Genomic DNA, 17,979 nt, shown 5'->3' with positions numbered 1-17,979 from the left:
TCCGTGTTTTCCCTAACGTGAGTAATAAAGACCCCAGAACTATCAATCAAGGAGGGCAGAGCTTCTGAGCCAGCAAGACGAGGGTGGGGAGAGGTGTCTTATCACAACAGAGCTTCTGGTACTTTTTGGACCATTACCACAATTTATAGATGAGAAAACTGAGTCTCTGAAGAACTAAATAACTCTTCCAAAACAAACTAATAAAGGATTTAAAGCCAGGTCATTTTCAGAAAGCTAGAAATAGCTACCACCTTTCCAAATGCTATTAGTTCACATAAAATAAGAACATGCTTGTATCACCACCCTTTCCTGGGTTGATACACAATATCCTTTCTGAATTCTTGATCTTTGACCTCTGGGGTGTCATAGGCACAGACACACACCTGATGCACACACACAGACCCGTGCATACACACTCACTACGATACACACTCATCCCCCAAAAACACACACAAGTGCAAACCTCACCTACTGTGATGGTGAAACCCCAGGCTGCTTCTCCACTCGGCGAAGGGGAATTTGTTATCACCCCAAGAATCCAGCACTTTTGCATGGATCCTTCTCCGCTAATTTGCAAGGAAATAAATTCTCTTCGTCAATGTAGAAACAGCCCTGGGCGGTGACTGTGCTACAGGACAAGGACCAGCTGACCCACGCTCAGTTACTGGGGCCAGTGTAAACAGGTCAGCCAGCTCGGGCAGGTCCTGGTTCCCACTGGGAGGAGAAGAAAGAAGAGGAGTTTGCCTCCTAAAAGAAGTGAGAGAGCTTAAAAATAAGTTGAACATTTTATTTGTAACTGAGTAATATTTTTTTAAGTAATGATTACATTTTTTTTCTTTTGCATTTTCCTTAACCAGCTAAGGGGTGTGTGTGTGTGTGTTGGTTGGTTGAGATGGGGTGGCTAATATTGTTATAGCAGGAATGTATAAAGAAAGAGTTAATATTCATATTACTGAAATACTACTTTACAGTAAAACAATGGGCCTGAATGCTAGACATTGACGAGAGAAGAAAGGATGTTCTAAATCATTTTAGCTTCTTTTCCACACATTGACAATCAGGCAGGCAGGCAGGAGGTAACATTTATTGAGCCCCTTCTCTGCACTATTCCAGAAGAACTATATTATCCTTGAGAAACTTAGAGAAAAGAGACAGAACACACAAAAAAACAAATGAAAGTTAAGCAATATTAGGTATTAAGTGCGCTGCAGAAGATAAAGTTGGACAATGTGTTGTCTTTATGTGTATTTCACAGGAGTGGACAGCAGGCCTATTTTACTGAGAAAGACCAGGAAAGACTCACAGAGCAGGTGACATTTAACCTGAGACCTGAAAGATGATACAGCAACCAGGCAAAAAGCTAGAGAACACTGTTCCAAGCAGAAGTAACAGCAAGTGCAAAGGCCCTGAAACAGGAAGAAGTTTAGAAAATTGGAAAGAAAGATAAAAGCTCATTGGTCCTGGAGTTCCTTGAATGAGCAGAATGACGAAACAGAAAATAGGAGGGGTTTGCAGAGGGGAGGTTCTATAGGGCCTTGAAAACTAAATAATTTACATTTTATTCTTATTGCGCCAGAAAGCAATATTATTTTAAGTATGACATGATCTAATTTATGCTTTAGAAAGATCACTCTGGCTACTGTGTCGGGAGAATAAACTCTGTGGCAGGGTTTCTCAACCTCGGTGCTGTTGATGGTTTGGGCCAGATGATTCTTGTTGTGGGGGCCATCCTGCATCTTGTAGAATTTTTAGCAGCATCCCTGGCTTCTGTTCACTATAGGCCAAAGAACACCCCTCACAGCAGGGACAACCGATCATGTTTTCAAACATTGCCAAATGTCCAATCACCTCTAGATGAGAACCTCAGCTCTATGGGGACACAAATAGAAGTAGGATTCCCAGTTAGGAGGCTGTAACAGAGAGATGGTAGCTTAGATGCTGATGGTAAGAGTGGAGATGGTGAGAAGTGTTTCTGGTCCAAGATCTACTTTGAAGTTGCAGCCAATGAGATTTGCCAATGGATTGGATGTGGGGCATGAGAGAAAGAAGAGTGAAGGGTGACTCTTAAATTTTGGGCTTGGGCAACTGAGTCAATGGCAGTGCTATTCGCCATGATAGATATAGGGCCAGCATAGCCAAATGGTCCTGGCGTTGACTAAGTTAATGTTGAGATTCTTTTACACATCCAAGTGTAACGATTGAAAAAGCAATGAGGTATGTAAATCTAGAGTTCCGAGTAGGGATCCAGGTAGGAGATGAGTATAAATTTAAAAGGGAGCCATGCATCAACTGAAGAAATTCAGATTGTAGAATTATTTTCTATAGTGTAGACAGGCTGTGAGACTTGCTGAGGGGGCTATTATGTAGATGAAGGAAATGCTAGAAGTCCACCCCTTCCAGGTCTGAGGGTCTGGAGGAGAGCAGGGGAGCATGCAGAAGAGGCCGGGGTGAGATGGCGGCTCTAATCTGTTAGACAAGTGGAAGGAAAAGCCAGAAGGAAGAGTCTTTTGTCCCATTTCCCAGTTGGGACTCTGGGTTGATTTTACTTCAGTGTCTACGCTTGTACCAACATGGCAGCAACCACACCAAAGGAAACTTAACTGTGAAGCATGGTCAGGTTCTGGTGAGAACTTTCTTCTTGATTTGTAGGCAGTCAACATCTTGTGCGTGTGTGTGTGTGTGTGTGTGAGAGAGAGAGAGAGAGAGAGAGAGAGAGAGATTGATTCTTCCTCCTTTTATAAGGGCACTAATTTCCTCATGACCTCACCGGAACCTAATTACCTCCCAAAGGCCCCACCCCTAAATATCATTACATTGAGAATTAGATCTTCAATATATGGATTGGAAAGGACAAAAATATTCACTCCATAGCTGATGGTCTGGAAATATGTGATTAGAGGCCAGGCACCCCACCGCCATCACGGGTCCTGGGGCCATCCCCACAAGCATGCTGCTACTTTATGTAAGGAGCACCATTCAATGCCTGTGGCAGCTGAGCTGTCACCAAGCCAGCAGGCAGAGCCAGGCCACAGGGGATTTTGCTTACAAAAGCTCTTCCAAAAATCACTGGCCCAGCTGGGGTAATTGGATGGGGAGGTAGGATTATTGGAGGCAGTGAGGAGTATAAACAGCTAATACTTTAACCACTAGTTCTCTTAAGCTGTACACTACAAAACATGAACTGCTTTTTTTTTTTTTTCACTTTATGACCTTGTATTCTCGTTTTACTGAGACACATTCTCTGCACACAAAATGAGACCAACCTGTAATTCCATGCCTGCATTTCAACCTTGCAATGAATTAGAGACCCAGGAACAGCCGGCCAAGATAGCATAGAAGGTAGATGCTGTGCTCACCCCCTCTTATGATCACCTCAAAATTATAATGAAACTATAGAACCATCACTGGGAGATGTGGCTGAACAGAAGTCCTACAACTGGGACATACATAAGAGGTCACCTTGAAACTGGTAGGAGTAGCAGAGATGGGAAATGAGCCAGTCCCACAACCATGGGTGGCAGTTAAGAATTGGGAGGGTTATCTTGGCTGCAGAAACCCCCATGACCTGAGGAGCGAGAGATACTGGCCCCACACCAGGCTCCCCAGGCCAGGGTTCTAGTGCCAGGAAGAGAAGTTCCCACAACCTCTGGCTGTGAAAACCAGCAGATATTGTGGCTGAGTGAGAGGAGGGCAGTGGGAGTGGCAGAAGTTCCCCTTAAATGGCCTGCGTGTGGATTTACTCAGCGATGGACTCGCTCACTCTGAGCTCCAGCGCTGGACGGCAGCTTGAGGAGCACAAGGGACACAAGAGGAGGAAATGAGTTGTCTAGTTTCAAGGCAAGAACCAGAGCGGGGTGGCTTTCTCCTGAAGAGAAGTGCCGACAGTACCCACTGTTCCTTTGTTGAGCCCTCCCTCTCCTAACTCACAGACGCATGCAGCTGCCATATCTGAATCTCCAGCAACCTGGTTAACGCGGGTCGCTCCACCCGGGTGATTTCCACAAGACCCCGCCCCTCCGACCGTGCGGGTCCACCTGAGCTGCCTCCAGTGGTTTTTCCCATATATCTGGCCTACCTTGACTCACACTTCAGACTTTCCTAAAATCCCTCAAAAGCTCACAGAACCCAAAGAGGCAGCATCTGGCCTTGGTGTGCCCCATGCCTCTTGCTGAGTAGCACCAAGCCCAGCACTAGTGACAGCCAGCCTCGGTTTTGGCTTGGCCTCTCAAGGCACCTATAAACTCAACATGGGTGGCAGCCACCTGCACACTGCTCAGTGACTCTTACCAATTGGCCCTGGGAAGGGCACAGGCTGCCCCTAAGCTCTCAGAAGGCCCTGGTCTGCATGCCTGGCGGCTGGCTTTGGTCTCAGGCAGAACACCACCCATGGCCATATTCTAGGACAACACACACAAAGGGCAAACAGGGCAGGCACCAGGGCCCTCTGAAAGCAAGTCCTGCTTTGTAGGCTCAGCCCCTGCACAACAGCTCCTCCACTGTAGTCACTGGCCAGTCCTTACTACCCTCAGCCTGAGGGTCAGTCCCTCCCATTGTGTATAAAAAGCAACCAAGGCTCAACTACAATAGGAGGGCACACACAATCCATACAAGGGACACAACTGGAGCATCCGGCTCAGGCAACCAGGGAGACTGTGCCACTGAGCCCCAGAGGACACCTATTACATAATGTCTACTAAGACCAGGAGACTTGGGAGCCCTACTTAATACATAGAAACAGACACAGGGAGGCAACCAAAATGGGAAGACAAAGAAACATGTCTCACAGGAAAGAACAGAACAAAGCTCCAGAAAAGAAACTCAACAAAATGGAGACGAGCAGTCTACCAGATACAGACTTCAAAATACTAGTTCTGAGGATGCTCGATGAACTTACAGGAAGAGTAGATGAACTCAGTGAGAACTTTAACAAATACATAGAAAACATAAACATGGAGATGGAGAACATAGAAGGAAACCAGTCGAAAATGAAGAACACAATATCCGAGACGAAGAATACATGAGGGAGAATCAACAGATTGGATGAAGCAGAGGATCGAATCAGCAGTTTAGAGGATGGGGTAGTAGAGGACACCCAACCAGAACAGCAACGAGAAAAACGAACTTTTAAAAAATGAGAATAGTTTAAGGGGTCTCTGGGACAACATCAGTGTGACAACATAGGGGTACCGGAGGGAGAAGAGAGCGAGCAAGAAACTGAAAATCTGTTTGAAGAAATAATGACAGAAAACTTCCCTAACTCGTGAAGAAAATATATATACAACCCCAGGAAGCTTAGAGAGTCCCAAAAAATAGGAACCCAAAGAGGCCCACACTAAGACACATCATAATTAAAACGCCGAAGGTTAAAGACAAAAGGAGAATCTTAAAAGCGGCAAGAGAAAAGCAATCATTTACCTACAAGGGAGCTCCCATAAAGCTATAAACTGATTTCTCCACAGAAGCTTTCCATGCCAGAAGGGATGGGCACAGAATATTCAAAGTGATGAAAAGCAAGGACCTTCAACCAAGATGACTCCACCCAGTAAAGCTCTCATTAGGATTAAAGGACAGATAAAGAGCTTCCCAGACAAGAAAAAGCTAAAGGTATTCATCACCACTGAGCCAGTATGATAGGAAATATTGGAGGGAATTCTTTAAAAAGAAGAAAAAATATGTATTAAAAATATATCTACATAACTCTCAATAAGTACTTCAAATGAAAAATAATTAAACGCCCCAATCAAAAGATAGGGTGGCTGAATGGATAAGAAAATAAAACCCTTACATATGCTGCCTACGAGAGACACACTTTAGAACAAAGGATACACACAAATGAAAGTGAAGGGATGAAAAAAGATATTTCATGAAAATGAAAATCAAAAAAATATCTGGGTAGCAATACTTACACCGGACGAAACAGACTTCAAAACTAAAGCTACAGCAAGAGACAAAGGACCCAGTAATCCCACTTCTGAGTATTCATCTGAAGAAACACAAAACACTATTTTGAGGGGACATTTGCATCTGTATGTTCATTGCAGCGTTATTTACAATAGCCGAAATATGGTGGCAATCTGGGTGTGCGTCAGTGGATGAATGGATAAAGAAGAGGTAGTACACATACACAATGGAATACTACTCAACCATAAAAATAAATAAACGAATAAATAAAAGAATGAAATCGTGCTATCTGCAGTGATATGGATGGACCTATGCTGAGTGGAGTAAGTCAGATGGAGAAAGACAAATGCCAGGTGATATCACTTACGCATGGAGTCTAAAGAACAAAATAAACAAGACAGAAACAAACTCGTAGAAACAGAGAACATTTTGAGGGTTACCAGATGGGAGGGGGATTAGGGAGGTGGGTGAAAAAGGGGAAGAGATTAAGAAGTGCAAATTGGAAGTTAGAAAATAGTCATGGAGATGTAAAGTATAGCATCAGGAATATTGTCAATAAAAGTGTAGTAACTATGTATAGTGTCAGATGGGTAATAGAATTACCAAGGTGATCTCTTTGTTAATTATATAAATGTCTAATCACTAAGTTGTACACCTGAAACTAATATTGCATGCCAACTATAATTGAAAAATAAAAATATTAAAAAAAAAAAAGGAAGAAAGAACCCCAGGCACCTGGTCCTTGCCTTGGCTCTGGCACTTGTTCTAGAAGCTGGGCAGTATTCTTCACCTCTCTGGATCATCCTTTCCAGGCAATGAAGGGATTAAACCTCACATACCTGGGCTCTGAAGAACAAATGTGGAGCCAGAGCAGGCTGCCCAGTAGGTGACGGCACAACCAGCCACCCCACTCCTGGTCCTTAACTCTTTGAACTTCAAGGAGCTTTGGGTCCCGCCTGTCTCCTGGATACACTTTCAGCCCTGTAGAGCTGGTCTGGGGGGCTGGGAGTGGTAAGACTTGAGAACATTTTCCTTGATGATCAGGAAAGCGCCTCAGAAAGAAGGACCCTGTTTTCCTTCTGTGAGTCCCTTGATGCTTCCTTGAAGCCAAAGGGAATGACATCACAACAAAACAAAGTGGCCAAGACATACTCTACAAAAATGTCCTCACATGGTTACATTTTCTGCAAATTACAGCGTTTGGAGTATAAATCAGAGTAATTGTTTAAATCAGAGTGACTGTTGAAACAGATTTCCAGTGATCAAATCAAAAATGCAATCATTCTTGCGGTTCCTCTGGTGCTTGGAGCCCCACATACTTCTGAAACTGTCGGTTGTCAGTTACCCGGAGTGTTTACATTAACATGCTGCCCTAACAGAGAAAATATATATTTTAAGAAGAAAATGTGAATCCAGGGTTACAAGAATGTTTCTGAAACAGCTAAGTCATCTTGTTTCAAGTAAAACCAGATGTTTGCATCAAGAGAAAGCCAATCATTTCTTTTAATTATGCTCGATGGTCAGGCCACCAAGAATACCCACATGTGTACACATGAGCCGGTAGAAATCAAAGGCTTTGTGACAGAGAAAGCAATCAGCAAGTCCCAGACCACCAAATGGCATCCCCAGCACCAGCTCTGGGCACTTCTCAAGTTCTTTCTCTGACAGAGCCAAGGTCCCAAGCAAGGCCAGGTTCAGGAGTGCATTCTCCAGTGGAGACGGAAGTTCCACGGAAAAGGCGCCTCAACAGTTAAGCCGTCGTCTTAGGCACCCTCCTGAGACACTTCTCTGTCACCGAGACTTGAGAAAGTGAGGCAAAGCAGAGCCCACTCCCCTCGTCTTTATCCTGAAGGAGATGACGATGCTTTGGGGCCCCCATGCCAGCTTGCTTCCCCAGGTGGTGAAGCACCTGTCACCTCGGTCTCTGCTCAGATGCGCTGTGAGGTGTGATGGCTGTGGTGGTAGGTTCTCTGAGTACTACGCAAGGACAGGTGGACAGAGGGGAAGGCTTTGGAGCTACCGGCATCTTTCCAAGGTCCAGGCTCAGTCCGAGAGAAGGACCACTCTCCTGAGCAGACAGCACTGCCTGCTGGGGGTCTTCACTGGTGGACTCACAGAGACTTGATCTAGAAAGTTCCTAGAGTCAAAATGTTCCCCCAAACTGAAGAAAGGGGTGCGCCCTTGAAGATTCCTCCAGCACAACCACAGCACCTGAGCCTTCCCCAGGTAGATGGTAGGTCCTGAATATTCCCAAAGATACTCCAGAATCGGAGTGTTGCTTCTATGAGAACTGCAAAAATGTAACGCCCCCTTCAGGTCTGTTCCGCCAACTTCACTGCATAGGTACCAGCTTCATAATTTCTATTGTTAGTTTCCTTTAAATTAGCACGCCTTCTTTTCTTCCTTCTTTTCTTTTTTCTTTCTTCCTGCCTTTATTTTTCCATTTTCCTTTTCTTCTTTCCTTCCTTTATCCCTTTCTTCATCCTTCCTTCCTTCCTTTTAGTTTTTACTTAAATAGCTTCTTTTGTCTTGTCCTCAAAGATTCATGAAGTCATACGTAAGATGTATTAGTTGTATATCTTTTTAATATGCGTTAAAATTAATATGGGCCATTAGAATGAAACATTTATCCAAGTCTTGGCTAAAATCTTCTCACTTGCTAATAGCAATTTTTGTCCATAGCTTTGGGAGAAGCAACTCTAAAATTTTCTGTAGAATTCTAGTATTTCTTCCAAACGTTTCATCGGATTCCTTAAAATGACATGGCAATAAGTGATATGCAAAGCTGTCCCATACTGCTCTTCTTCCCCGGCTCCACAAGACCTGGAACCAACTTTTGACATATTGATTGGTGATGGGAGGAATTAAAGCCCCTTCTTTGTTAGTCCCACTAAAAACCACCGCCATTTCCCATGAAGAAAATAAAAGAGGGACATTTTCTGTAAGATCCATTACTAGAGGAGATAGACAAGAACTTAAATATGCATTTAATGTTCTCTCAAAGTCGTCGCTTGTGCCCCCAAACTTCCATGGATATTTCTGTGTTTTCTTCAAAATGGTTCCAGCATGGGAAGTTTTAAAGGCAAGCTAATCCTGTATTATTATTAAACTAAGAACTGTGCTTTGAACTCAGCCCAGAAGTCAGACCCATGTCTTTGGAGCAGGCATTTGCTAATCACTTCTTGGCTGCGGTTGACTGATAATGTCCTCAAAACCAAACCATCTTGGGAGTTCCTGAAGTCAGCAGGGAAGTGAATTGTTTAAAAGTAAAACACTCCTGTTTCAGACCCCCGGACCCCCATAAGATAGAGGTTTAATAACCTAAATGATTGTTTTAAAAAGTGCTCTGGCTCCGTTTTGCCAAATGTTTACTTGGGTCTTTACACAGCACAGTTACTTCACAGCTCAGACACGTCATCTGAAGCATCGTCACTGAGATTCCACCCATTCATTTATGCACTTGACCTTTCACCAAACAATTACTAAGCACCTAATGGATGCAGTCTTCCCAGATGTTTACTTTGGGGGGTTTGAAGATGCAGTGCTCCTGCAGACGGCTGACCTTTTTCAAACTAAAGACAATGCCAGGAATATTCGGCCCTCTTTTAATTTACTAGGAATAAATCTCAGAACAATGCAAAAGGCTGTTAAAGTAAAACATTTTTTTTGAAAATCACTTTTCTTGCAAGATGTTGAGTCAAAGACTGAAGGGAACTTAATTAGAGCCTTAACTGGAGATGCTAATAGGTGCTGATATCATCGAAAAAGGATGAGATTATTGGCGAGATGAATAAGCTCCATGACCTAAACATCTGATCTCATTCTCAGCACCTTCCAAAAACACTGTTCAGACCCAGAAGACGCATCCAGGTGCTTGGCATACAGCAAAGCACCCCAAAGCAGGTGGGCTTCACCACACCTTTGACTACCTGGGTCCCCTGAGAGGAGGCCTCAGCCCTCGGTCCCACTCAGCATTTCCGAGGTGCAGTAAGGACGATTACAGGGAAGGAGGCTGCGGTGGGAAAACATCAAGAAGAAACGTCGCCATCTAGAGACTGAGGCCTCGCAGTTGTCTCTCCAGAAGTGTCCGCCTTCAACCTGGCAGTGCCAGGCGGTGTCCCTGCCATGAACTCCCGCTCTGTGGAAAGCCAGCGGCCGACGAGGCTGGAGATGGCTTCTACCTTAACCCACGGCCTGAAGCCTCCCATAGCCACATGTCACACACTTTGAAAGGGTTACTCAATACTCATTGACAAATGGATCTTGAGTAAAGGTCTATACTGTACAGGATCACACAAGAGTATTGCTCCAGGCAGGGTATTTGAGCAACAAGGGCCTTTGCGGAGACCTTACAACACACACGGGGGCGGGGGGGGGGTGGCGCTATACCCTCTACCTGGGAGTGAGACTCACTTTGCCCCTTCTCACTCACGGGAAACCAAGAATCTGGAAAGCCCCAGGCCAATCAACACACCCAAATTGGAAGTCAGTTCCAGAGCTCGCCACCAGAGGGCAGCAGTGCACACAGATACGATGGGACCTCCCCATTTAAGAGAGGAGAAAACTGAGGTGGGAAGAAGAGTTAGCAACGCACCGCGACTCACAGTACTGGACAGGTTCAGGCTCAGAACCTCGGCCTCTCAACCCCAAGCCAATGCTCCTCCACTTGTGCCCAAGGTCTCAGGAAAGGGACTTTTGGAGAACGGCCCTCCAAGGAACGGAATCTCGCCCCTGTATTCCTTTTACTGCTGTCCCTGTACTTCCTGGGTCCTGCAAGAGCGTAGGAGGGGCTAAGGACACTGAGCTTCTCCAGTCTGAGAGAGAGAAAATGGCCCAGGGAAGCACCGAAGGCAACCGCGGTTCACCGTTCAGCTTCGCTTTGCCTGTGTCGTTCCTACATTCATTCCCTCAGCAAATGCGAAGTCGCCCCTGATGGTTCAGCCCTGCCCGCAGCCCGCCCTGTTAGGAGGTGATTTCTGGCTTCACGGATCCCTGTAATCAGCCTTCGCTCACAGTCTGTGCGTCCTGGAACCCATGGAGGAGCCCTGATCTGAAACTCTGTGTGAAGAAGAAGAAGAAGAAGGAGAAGAGGAGGAAGGAGGAAGGAGGAAGGAGGAGGAGAAGGAGGAGAAGGAGAAGGGGGGGAGGGGGAGGAGGAGGAGGAGGAGGAGGAAGAGGAGGAGGAGGAGGAGGAGGAGGAGAGGGAGGGGGAGGGGGAGGAGGAGGTAGGGAAGAAGGAGAATCATCTGAGGCCAGAGAGCAGAAGATGCTCACAGCCTGGGGCCTTACGCTAAGCCACAGCCCGTGGGCTCCCAGACTCAGGCAGCAGCCAGGGCCCCTGGGGTGCAGCCAAAAGATCTGCTTGGAAAGTCTTTCCTGACTCTCTGCCAAGTATTTCACTTGCTCAATTTCATCCCTTTGATCCCAACATGTTATTTTATGAAGATATTCAAAGGGGACACATCTATTACTCATCAACCCCCAAGTGATCCTGAAGTCCTCCTTGAAACCGAGGACGGGTCTCAAAGCAGAGTCCACAAGGCGAATTGTGTAGTTTTGTCTTAGCGCGGAAAGAACTGGAAGCTAGACCTTAGAGGGACGGAATGTCCCTGTGTCACGGACCCACCGGGGGTGCCGTGGAGGCGCGGACGAGGAGCACCGGGGTCAGAGCTGTTCCGCCAAGTCCATGGCAGAGCTGGCCTGCCACGGACAGAGGAGCCGGCTGCCGTCTAGCGAGTGCCTGGCCCTGGGCCTGAAGCCACCGCGGTGACACCTGCGTCCAGCGGAAGGTCCCAGCTCTTCCACGCTGTCCCCGACCTGCAAAGCCCTGAGGTTCCGACACAACACAAGTGAGCGGGAGGGGGCCGTGAAAAGTGACAGATATACATCGACCACGTACACGGGGTCCTTCTCCAGATTTAATTATTAAAGTATCATTTCTTGTATGCCGGGGACGCGGCTGCCTCTGACCTTCACCGCTCGTGAAGCCCGGGACCAAGCAGGGCCCGGGAGTGACAGCGAGTATTCAGGTGACACTCTCCTGCTGTATCCAGGGCCAGGAATGGCACCGCTCACACCTACCCGGCCCCTCCTTCAAGCATGGACACGGGGTGGGTCACCCGACCTTTCAAAGGATTCGAGGAATAAACAGTGTGGAGGAGGATGAACAACCTGAACCACGTTTACCTTTGGTTGTCCGAGGGCTGTGCTGTCCCCAGGGGTATAAAGGCCCCTGTGGCCAGCAGTCAGCAGTCCTGGCCAGCTTCGCCCAGACCCCCACCACAGTGGCCCTCGCTGCTGCTCTGGTTCACTGCTGTCACTCGAGAACCCTGGTGCCCAGGTCTCTGCCTCCCTGGGGCACCCGACGCCACCCGACGCCACCTCCTTAGATGCTCTCTCAGGAGCATGTGGCATCCGCTGCCATTCCCAGAACCCTAGAGCTTCCTCCCACCCCATCCGGTCTCCAGAGATTTCCTTCTGGACTTGGGGGATGGAGGATGATGGGGAGTCCCTTTTTTGATGTTTTCTCCAGAATATTTCTGCTTCTCTCCCTTTCCCTGCCTCTGTCTCTCCCGGTATCATTCCCCTTTCCCTTTCCCTCTCTCTCTATCTCAGTCTGTGTCTCTCTCTGTCTCCTCCCTCCCTGCTTTTCTCTCTCCCCACCAGCTCTCCAGGCACCAGCATCTCTTCAATGACTTTACATAGAGAGTTTTGGAAGCAAAACCCAGGAAGAAGAGCATCCTGCAGACAACTTGTGCAGAGGCGAGAAGGCCCACAGCCGGCTGACTGCTTACAAAGGGGGTGGAAACTGAGCAAAACGCAGAAATTAATATTAACTTATGGAGATAACACACAAATTAATATGTTAAAAAGTCTCCCTTACACAAGGAAAATAACCGCCATTGTTTTTGCACCCATCGACTGAATGACTCAGCATCTAGCACCCACTTTATGCCAGGGTGGTTGGGCGCTGGGTTCCTGCTCCAGCCACCGTCCTCCGAGGAGGAGCCAGAGAGCAAACTCATAAACAAAACCAACAAACGGAAAAAAAACAAGGCCACAGCATGGTCTGCAGAGAACACAGCTCCCAATGGAGCAGAGGGGTGACTGCGTTAGACGGGGTGGCTGTCGTGTCAGAGAAGGCCCCTCTGCTTCTGAGACCCCGGTGACAAGAAGGACGCAGATAGATCAGGGTTTCCCTTTCATGTGCCAAGAATTTTCCATATGCTGCTTTATTGAATTCTCGGAGCCGACCTATGCAATCCATATCGTTCCTCTCTCTGCGTTACAAATGAGGAAACTGAGGTTCAAGGGATTAAGTTCCTTGCCTCAGATCACCCAGCCAGCCGCGGAGGCGCGAGGGGCAGACAGACGTGCGATCCGTCTGGCTCTCAAGCCACAAGCCCTTCCACTCCGCTCGTCGGGGCTCCAGTTGCCTCTCTCTTGGAATGTTCCCAAATGTTCCAGACAGAAACTTCTTTCCCACCAGGTGTTGACATTTCAATCTTTCCTCCTTGGTCTCCTGGCAAGGGCAACCTATGAGGAGGTTTCCGTCCTCACAGCCGACCCCCGGGGGAGAGGATAAAGCTGTCCAACTGCCACCGAGCCTGGCTGCGCTCCGCTCGGTCCCGGCCCCTCACCTCCACCCTGCCACTGGCCCCTCCGCCCGCACCCCGGGACCCAGCTCCCCCTCTCGGTCCTGGGGGCTGGTGGGTGGGAGAGAACAAGGCCAGATGGGCTGAGTGGAGGTCGGAGTGGTTGGCTGGTGGTATTCAAGCCTATTTTTATTCACATACAAAAAAAAAAAAATCTGTTCTGTGTTTTGTTCAGCTTCAGGGCAAGGAGAGGTCAGCTCTCTTCACCTCTGCGGTAAGATGAGAATACTGCAGGAAACGAAATGACAAGAAAGCCAGCCCGGGGGAGGGAGAAAGGGCGAGTTACAGGGAAATCAGAAACCCGGGTTCAGATCCGAGCGGAGGGCGTCAAAGCTCGCGCCCACCGGGGCCTTCTCCCTGAGGCCGGGGCGCGCGGATGGGCGCCCCACGCTGCCACGCTGCACGGGCACAGGCGGCCGGCACGCACCCCACCCATCCCGGGCCTCCTGAGGGCGGGCCTGGCTTCCGGCTCCTGCACCGTGGCCTGCGCCTTCCCGCCCCCAGGGGAGTCACGGGAAGGGACGCCCCAGGGCGCAGGGCCCCACTGCCCGCTGGCTGGCGTGCACGTGGCGGTCCTAGTCCTCGTCATGGTTGCTGAGTCCCTTCTCTGGGCAAGCCACAGCGTTCCTGTGCTTTCGAGTCAAACACGCACGAAACTATCTGGAAACGCAGACAACACCGCGCTCTGCGCCCTCGCGCTCCCGGGGGCGCGCGGCCTGGGCGCAAACGAACACGCGCGACCGCTGCACGCGACCCTCGCTGACCCCTACCCTCGCTGACCCCAGGCAGAGGCTGCGGTTTCGGTCCCAGAGTCCCGAGAGCTGGAGAATGCCAGGCGGGCAGCGGGTACACACATCTCCTCTCGACCTGGGGACATAGTTTTAATTCCCTTCGGAAAGCAATCATTGAGCACCTGCTATGTGCCAGGCCTGCGAGGAGCGGCTTTGGGGTGAGGGGTCCAGAATGCTGGGTCTCCGGGCACCTGACTGGTAGTAACAGGCCCAGGAGGCCGGGCGCTGGGCCGCGGCCTCTCCGCTGGACTGCCCCAGGGCTGCTGGGACTCCCAAGCCTGAAGCAAGACCCTTAGACACAGCAGTTTGTTATCCGGGCCATGGTGATGCAGCCCCTCCCATATGTAAAACTTCTGGATTCCCCCCCTTTTTTGTTGTGTTTTGCCAAGTAATATATGTGACTCACACCCCTGTCTATTACCCAGACCCCAGCCCCAGCCATCCCTGAGCCTGGGCACAAAGAAGCACCCACCCACATGACTTCGTCATTAAAAGACAAAAGAATGGGGTGAAGGGTTAAAGAAGTACAAATTAGGAGCTGATAGATGGTCACGGGGATGGGGAGCACGGCACAGGGAATGCAGTCGGCATTAACAGGCTAGGGAACGGAGGAGCAACTGGGGGGATCGTTTTTATGAACTACATAGATGTCCAACCAATGTACTGTATACTTGAAACAAATTAATTTTTTTTACAAAAAAAAAAAGCTGAGCATTTCACGAGGTATTTTTTTATGCCACTACAACAGGCCTCCATGTCAAATGTCCCCATTGAAATGCGAGGTGTCCTCCGGGACCAAGGGGAGTCTTCTAGCCCTGAAACTTCCCTGCCCCCAGTGCACACGTGCTTGCAGGAAACTAGCTGATGCTCGCAGGGTCACGGGTCCTGACGCGGGAGAGAGCCACCTCCTGCCTCCCTCTCCGGGCTCCCCTGGCTGCTCCTGAGCTGCCTCCCGGACCCAGGACACAGCTCGCTCCCACCCGAGTGCGCTTTCAGGCCCGGCCCCTCACTGGCGTCTGCAAAGGCTCAAATGGCAGAGCTGTGTGCAGTCTTTCTTAGTGAGACCCGCCCCCCACCCCTTCTCCCTGGTCCTGCAGGAAAAAGAAATTAAGTATCCTATTCATCACCGTGAGCTCTCCCCTGCCACATTCGAGGCAATGACTTTGGGCGTTCCAAGTGGCACCGAAATCTAAGGAGACAGCAATTCCCAGGGCTCACATCACCCCCTCACCCCGCACGGTCTGTGACCAAACACTTGCAACATTCAAATGGAAGATGGCCTCCCCGATAATGTCATGTCACTGCTCTCCTGAAACATGGCAGGACCCTGGGGCCTCCTGGGCCTGAACTTTCACCTCGGCTCTGGGCAGGGAGCCTCCCCCGTTTCACAAAGTCTATCGACCTGTTCTCCTCTGGTGCAGGACACCGTAACGTTCATTTTAGGAGAAAGGGGATTTTTTTTTTTTTTAAGCCTTCGAAATTGTAACTTCAACCTAACAGTCATTCCGAATGACATCACATTAATTCAAGGCTAATCAACTAGCTAGACTATTGCTGTAGCTGGCTTTTTAAGGAGAAAAGAGAAAGATTTGGGAAATTTCATGTCTCCCTCAAAGGCATATTTTGAGCATAGACTTTCCTTCTCTGCTTTACATATAAAACAGAATTCTGCCCATTTCTTCCAGACTAAGGGGACAGGTCAGGGGGCCCCCCTCGAGCTCCCTTCAAAATGTAGATTCCAAGTTCTCAGCACCGGGGTCGGGGGCTAGCAGGTGGAGAAACAGGAAGTGGGAAGGTCAGCTGACAGACAGATCTATTGCCAGCTGGTGCTCTGAGCTTGGCCTGACACCACAATTCTCTCTGGGACAATAGTGCCCTCAGGGTCTGGGTGAGCTTCAGGCACACAGAGCTGATTGGGGCCAAGTGGTGACAGGAGGGCATTTAACCCTTTGGGCATTGCCACACTCCCACCGGCTTTTAGACCTGACAGAAGCCAGGGGAGGCCTGAGCCGAGGAGCCCAGAAACACCTGGTGGCGCCGGCAAATGTGAGCTGCACTGTGGTCTTTTTCGAGCGGAAAACAGTGAATATAAAATAGAGTCTTCGATTAACGCGGTTCATAAACGTAAGGTGTTGCTACTGAAGACCTCGACATCTACCTAGATAGTCCAGGGTTTGATGCTGAGAGAATGCCTTGACAGGTGGGGAAGGCAGCAGGCACGTGAGTGGACCCAGTGCCTCCAGTGGGGCAGAGGGCATTGCCCAAGACCTCTGCAGTTTCGCAGCTCTGCTTAAAGGCTGTGCAACACGGTTGGCTGGGACCCAGCAGGGCGGAAGCTCCAGGTGTTCCAGAATCTGTAAGTAGGACCGCCTTCACTGGAGTGGGGGCGCCAGTGGCTCTGGGAGGCCAGTGAGCTCTGTGCGGGACGTTCCTGATACAAGACCAGAAGACCATGCGCTGTCCCCTTTGTTTCTCTCTGCAACTGGCCAACACGTTAAGTCCCAAGTACAAACCCAAACTCGGACTGTGAATTTCCAGGTCACAAGAGGACGTGCATTAATCAGACTATTTACGACATGCTGTCAACACACACCAGAGGGAATAGGCCAGCCAAGGCCAGTGACATTTTGCGGATTTCTTATAGCGTGTTTTGTCCATCCTTTACTTATTAAACATTCGAATCCTCTTCGTGTCCTCTCAAACAGGATTCTGTGTCTGCTCACCCGCTGAGTTACCAGTAATTCAAGACATATGCCTGGAGCCACCCTGGGCTGGATGTCCCCAGGGCCTGGTCTCACCACATCATACACAACACACACAGACACACGCAGCCGGCCCGGCACCCACGCCGGGCACGCACCACGCAGATGCTGCAGATACGCAGAGCCAGAAGCCTCTGCTGAGACAGTCCCTCGGCCACAGCCCCAGAAGTCGTAAACTCTCCCTGCAGAGTCGACCTACCGCGACCCTCAACGCAGAATGCCTGGTTCTCACAGAGTGTTTCCTGACGTTAACATGGCAAGTGACACCTTGTTTTTTGTTTGGGAAAACTGAGGCCCAAATGGAAGGAGCGGCAGGCCCAAAGTCATAGAATCCTGTCTAGTAGGGGGCCAAGGTTTTGGGTACCAGCAAAGACAGGTTTCTTCCCCAACTACAGAGGAAAGGGCTCTTTCTGGCCTGAGGGGATCAGGCCTCAGCTTTCTGCTCTCACTTAAGGAACGACCACCGCTCACCGCCACCCTCCTCACAGGCGTCCCGATCCGATCCAAGGGTGGCAAGCTTAAAACCTCGGCTATCCAAGCCACATCAGAGGACATTGCCCTTGTCCACAGGCTCACCTGTGCGGTTCTAAGGCGTAACAGTGCTGCCGTGACATTGTCCTGGCCTCTGACAGCCAATCGCTAAATATTCAAGAATCTTACTAGTTAGGTGTTTAAAGGGGGCATGGCGAAATGGACCAGGGTGGCAGTATTTATTCCGTGGAAATCAGCAAATGCCAAGTGCCACATAGTAGGGATTTTTTCATGGTTGTTAAAGAAATGGTTTATCAGCATATTACTGTTTGCCAGGGAGAACCACTCTGACTTCACTAAGACCTCAGGCCTTGGTGAGCAGAGGAGATATGGCTCGGG

At 49.1% G+C, this 17,979-nt stretch overlaps 1 long non-coding RNA gene across 6 annotated transcripts in view; it reads right to left on the bottom strand.

Moving 5' to 3' along the window:
* LOC107510831 overlaps positions 1-17,979 on the bottom strand; it is a 143,970-nt gene that overhangs the window by 54,114 nt on the left and 71,877 nt on the right. The gene's annotated exons all lie outside the window — the stretch shown is intronic.

Source organism: Rousettus aegyptiacus, unplaced genomic scaffold (genome assembly GCF_014176215.1).
Source record: "Rousettus aegyptiacus isolate mRouAeg1 unplaced genomic scaffold, mRouAeg1.p scaffold_m13_p_7, whole genome shotgun sequence".
NCBI lineage: Eukaryota > Metazoa > Chordata > Mammalia > Chiroptera > Pteropodidae > Rousettus > Rousettus aegyptiacus.
Note: the sequence above shows the minus strand (reverse complement) of the source record. Positions and strands in the feature narration are given on the sequence as shown.